Source organism: Panthera uncia (assembly GCF_023721935.1).
Source record: "Panthera uncia isolate 11264 chromosome A1 unlocalized genomic scaffold, Puncia_PCG_1.0 HiC_scaffold_17, whole genome shotgun sequence".
In the NCBI taxonomy this organism is placed as follows: domain Eukaryota; kingdom Metazoa; phylum Chordata; class Mammalia; order Carnivora; family Felidae; genus Panthera; species Panthera uncia.
The window spans coordinates 1,340,749-1,346,748 of NW_026057577.1; positions in this window are offsets into that span (position 1 = coordinate 1,340,749).

The window sequence follows — 6,000 nt, forward strand, 5'->3', positions numbered from 1 at the left end:
GCCCATTTCTCCACTGGATTATTTGTTTTTTTGGATGTTGAGTTTGGTAAATTCTTCATGGGTTTTGGATACTAATCTTTTATCCAATATGTCATTTGAAAATATATTTTCCCATTATGTCTGTTGCCTTTTGGTTTTGTTGATTGCTTCCTTCGTGGTGCAGAAGCTTTTTATCTTCATGAGGTCCTAATAGTTCATTTTTGCTTTTAATTCACTTGCCTTTGGAGATGTGTCAAGCAAGAAATTGCTGCAGCTGAGGTAAAAAAGGTTGTTTGCTTTCCCCTCTAGGGTTTTGATGGTTTCCTGTCTCACATTTAGGTCCTTCATCCATTTTGAGTTTACTTTTTATTATGGTGTAAGAAAGTGGTTTAGTTTCATTCTTCTGCATGTTGCTGTCCAGTTCTCCCAACACCATTGTTAAAGAGACTTTTTTCCATTGGATACTCTTTCCTGCTTTGTCAAAGATTAGTTGGCCATACTTTTGTGGGTCCAATTCTGGAGTCTCTATTCTATTCCATTGGTCTATGTGTCTGTTTTTGTGCCTATACCATGCTGTCTTGATGATTACAGCTTTGTAGTAGAGGCTAAAGTCTGGGATTGTGATGCCTCCCGCTTTGGGTCTTCTCTTTCAATATTACTTTGGCTTTTTGGGGTCTTTTATGGTTCCATACAAATTTTAGGACTGTTTGTTCTAACTTTGAGAAGGATACTGGTGCAATTTTTATTGGGATTGCATTGAATGTGTAGATTGCTTTGGGTAGTATTGACATTTTAAAATATTTACTCTTCCAATTCATGAGCCTGGAATGTTTTTTTTCCATTTCTTTATGTCTTTCTCAATTTCCTTTATAAGTTTTCTAAAGTTTTCAGCATACAGATCTTTTACATCTTTGGTTAAGTTCATTCCTAGGTATTTTATGGCTCTTGGTGTGATTGTAAATGGGATCGATTTCTTGATTTCTCTTTCTGTTACTTCATTATTGGTGTATAGAAATGGAACTAAATTCTGTACCTTGATTTTGTATCCTGCAACTTTGCTGAATATGTGTGTGAGTTCTAGCAGCTTTTTGGTAGAGTATTTTGCTTTTTCAATGTAGAGTATCATGTCATCTGAGAAAAGTGAAAGTTTGACTTCTTCTTTGCCAATTTTGATGTCTTTTATTTCACTTTGTTGTCTGCTGATGCTGCGACTTCCAAAACTCTGTGAAATAACAATGGTGAGAATGGACACCCCTGTCATGTTTCTGATCTCATGGGGAAAGCTCTCAGTTTTTCCGCATTGAGGATGATATTAGCAGTGCGCTTTTCATCTATGGCTTTTATTATGTTTAGGTATGTTCCTTCTATTCTGACTTTCTGGGGGGGGCGGGTTATGAAGAAAGGATGCTGTATTTTGTTAAATGATTTTTTCTGCATCTATTGACAGGGTCATTTGGTTCTTATCTTTTCTTTTATTAATGTGATATATTACATTGATTGATTTGTGAATATTGAACAAGCTCTGCAGCTCAGGATGAATCCCACTTGATCATGGTGAATAATTATTTTTATATGCTGTTGAATTTGCTTTGCTAGTATCTTGTTGAGAATTTTTGCATCCATTTTCATCAGGGATATTGGCCTGTAATTCTCCTTTTTCGTGGGGTCTCTGTCTGGTTTGGGAATCAAGATAATGCTAGCTTTGTAGAATGAGTCTGGAAGCTTTCCTTCTGTTTCTATTTTTTGGAACAGCTTGAAAAGGATATTATTAACTCTGCTTTAAATGGCTGGTAGAATTCCCCAGGGAAGCCGTCTGGTCCAGAACTCTTATTCATTGGGAGATTTTGGATAATGGGTTCCATATCTTTCTTGTTATTGGTCTGTTTAAATTTTCTATTTCTTCCCCTTTGAGTTTTGGTAGTGTGTGGGTGTCTAGAAATTTGTCCATTTCTTCCAGGTTGTCCAGTTTGTTGGCACATAATTTTTCATAGTATTTTCTGATATTTGTTTATATTTCTGAGGAATTCTTTGCAATAAGTCCATTTTCATTCAGGATTTTATTTCGTTTGATACTCTCTATTTTCTGTTTGAGAAGTCTGGCTAGGGGGTTATCAATTTTGTTTATTTTTTCAAAAAAAAACCCCACATCTCTTAGTTTCATTGATCTGTTCTCCTGGTTTTTTTTTTTTTTTTTTTAATTTATTTTTGGGACAGAGAGACAGAGCATGAACGGGGGAGGGGCAGAGAGAGAGGGAGACACAGAATCGGAAACAGGCTCCAGGCTCCGAGCCATCAGCCCAGAGCCTGACGCGGGGCTCGAACTCACGGACCGCGAGATCGTGACCTGGCTGAAGTCGGACGCTTAACCGACTGCGCCACCCAGGCGCCCCTCTCCTGGTTTTTTTTTTTAATTTTTTGATTCTATATTGTTTATTTCTGCTCTGATCTTTATTATTTCTCTTCTTCTGCTGGCCTTGGGGTTTCTTTGCTGTTCTGCTTCTAGTTCCCTTAGGTGTGCTGTTAGAGTTTGTGTTTGGGATTTTTCTTGTTTCTTGAGATAGGCCTGGATTGCAACGTATTTTCCTCTTAGGACTGCCTTTGCTGCATCCCAAAGCATTTGTACTGTCATGTTTTAATTTTAATTTGTTTCCATATATGTTTTAATTCTTCCTTAATTGCCTGGTTGACCAATCCATTCTTTAGTAGAATGTTCTGTAACCTCCATGCATTTGGAGGTTTTGTAAACCTTTTCCTGTGTTTGATTTCAAGTTTAATAGCATTGTGATCTGAAAACATGCATGATCTCAATTCTTTCATATTTATTGAGGGCTGTTTTATGACCCAGTATGTGATCTATCTTGGAGAATGTTCCATGTGCACTCGAGAAGAATGTGTATTCTGCTGCTTTAGAATGAAAAGCTCTGAATACATCTGTCAAGTCCATCTGGTCCAGTGTGTCATTCAGGGCCATTGTTTCTTTATTGATTTTCTATCTATGTTATATGCCCATTGTTGTAAGTGGAGTATTAAAGTCCCCTGCAACTACCACCTTCTTACAAATAAGATTGCTTATGTTTGTGATTTATGGTTTTATATATTTGGGTGCTTCTGAATTTGGTGCATAGACATTTATAATTGCTAGCTCTTCTTGATGAATAGACCCCATAATTATGATATAATGCCCTTCTTCATCTCTTGTTACAACCTTTAGTTTCAAATATAGTTTGTATGATATAAGTATGGCTACTCCAGCTTTCTTTTGACTTCCAGTAGCATGATAGATGATTCCCCATCCTCTCACTTTCAATCTGAAGGTGTTCTTGGGTCTAAAATGGATCTCTTGTAGATATCAAATAGATGGGTCTTATTTTTTTTATCCATTCAGGTACCCTATGTCTTTTGACTGGAGCATTTAGTCCATTTGTATTCAGTGTTATTATTGAAAGATACGGGTTTAGAGTCATTGTGTTATCTGTAGGTTTCATGCTTGTAGTGATGTCTCTGGTCCTTTGTGGTCCTTGCAATGTTCCATCCTCAGGATTTCTTGTAGGGCTGGTTTATTGGTGATGAACTCCTTCAGTTTTTGTTTGTCTTGGAAAACCTTTATCTATCCTTCTATTCTGAGTGACAGCCATGCTAGATAAAGGATCCTTGGCTGAATATTTTTGCTATTCACAACATTGAATATTTTCTGCCACTCCCTTCTGGACTGCCATGGTTCTACTACTCCCCTTATGTGTATAACCTTGTAAGTTAAGGCCCATTTGTCCCTAGCTGCTCTCAGAATTCTCTCTTTATCTGTATTTTGCCAGGTTCACTATGATATGTCATGCAAAAGATCGATTCTTTTTATGTATGAAGAGCATTCTCTGTACCTCCTGCATTTTGATGTCTGTTTCCTTCCCCAGATTGGGGAAGTTCTTAGTTATGATTTGTTCAAGTATACTTTCCATCCTTTTCTCTCTCTTTCTACTTCCAGAACTCCTATGATATGGATATTATTACATTTCATTGAATCACATAGTTCTCTAATTCTCATCTCATGGTCCAGAATTTTTTTCTCTCTCTTTTTCTCACATTTCTCTTTTTTCATAATTTTATCTTCTATTTTGCTTAATCTCCCCCTGCCTCTTCAATACTCACTGTGACGGCAGCTAGTTTATTTTGCCCCTGATTTACAGCATTTTTAATTCATCATGACTACTTTTTAGTTCCTTGATCTCTGCAGCTATAGATTCTCTACTGTCTTCTATTCCTTTTCAAACCCAGCTATTAATCTTATGACTATTATACTGAATTCTTATTTAGTTATATTGTTTATATCTGTTTTGACCAATTCTTTAGCTATCATTTCTTCCTGGAATTTCTTTTGAAGAGAATTCTTCCATTTCATCATTCTGGCTAGTTTTCTGTCTCTTATGTGTTTTAAAAGCTTTTTATGTGCCCTGCACCTGTGAGCACTACTATATTAAAGAGGGGTCATACACTGTCCAGGATCTGGCCATTCAAGAGGTGTTTTTGGAGAATGTTACTTGCTCTCTTTTGTTGTGACTTTGTTTGCTTTATCTCCCTACTCTTACTGATGTTTTGGACCCTCCATCAGGTGTGTTTTGATTTGTTCATTGAAGCAGCTCTGGAAAGGAAAACAAGCAAATAAAGCCAAAACAAACAAATAATAAAAATTTAAAAACAAAAACAAAAAACCAAAAACACCAGCTACAACTCAACCACAGGATGGGGGTGGTGTTAATGGAAGGGGTCTTGTCCCATACAAACAGAGAAATGACAAGGGTAGGGAAAAAGAAAAGAAAAGAAAAGAAAAGAAACTTCACCAGAGAAACTATACAGCTTAATCCAGAGAGAGAGACAGGAAAATAAAGAAGGAGATGTAGAACAGGTATAAAGAGAATAGATTAAATATGTCTGCTTAAACAAACAAACAACCATAATAACCAGACTAGAGAAGGGAAGAAATAAGGAGAAACGGAAGAAAAAAAATAGATAGATATAGATATAGATATCTGTGTCAGATATCTATATCTGTGATATAGATATCTGTGTCTATCTATACACACACACACACACAGATAGATAGATAGATAGATGATATATATAGCTATAGCTATAGCTATAGCTATAGATAGATAGATATAGATAGATATAGATATAGATATAGATATAGATATAGATATATAGAAAGAACTGTGCAAGAATTAAATAAGAAAATGTAAAACTGCTGGGTGCCTTGGAACCAGTTCAGTGCTGGTCTGGAAAAAGGACTGTCTAGTTCCTCAGCATCAATCCCACTCCAGTAGATAAGCAGTTACCAGGTGTGGAAGGGTGTGGTTTAATGTAGGTGGGTTCTGCCTCCATGGTGGGCCCACTGTCCTTTCCATGAATTCCTCCTTGCTGGCAATGGGAAGAAATAGGGTGACACCCCAGTCTCTCCTCCATGGACCAGGTGTCCCAAGCCACTCTGTTTAGGCTGTCCTCATTGTGCCACAGGTGTGAATGAGGAGGTTTGTCCCACTCCACCAACTCCCAAACCTCCCTTGCCCTTGGCTTGGATTTAAACCTGATGTCTTAAAAGGTCCTTCCCATGTGCCCTGGTTCCGGGGGAATGCTGCTCCGAACCACCAACAGGTGTCTTAATAGTGCCAAGGGTGTTGTTTTCCTCTTTGGCCAACTCCCACACCTCTCTGGCTCTCAGCTGGGATTTAAACCCTGATATCTTTTTTTTTTTAACATTTATTTATTTTTTGAGAGAGACAGAGCATGAGCAGGGAGGGGGAGGGAGAGGGGGAGACACAGAATCCAAAGCAGGCTCCAGCCTCTGAGCTGTCAGCACAGAGCCTGATGTGGTGCTCAAACCCATGAACTGCAAGATCATGATCTGAACTGAAGTTGGACGTTTAACCAGCTGAGCCACCCTGGTGCCCCTAAACCCTGATGTCTTAAAGGATCACATTATGTGCTCCCCAGTTCTGGGGAAGTGCTGCTCCATGCCACTGATATATGACT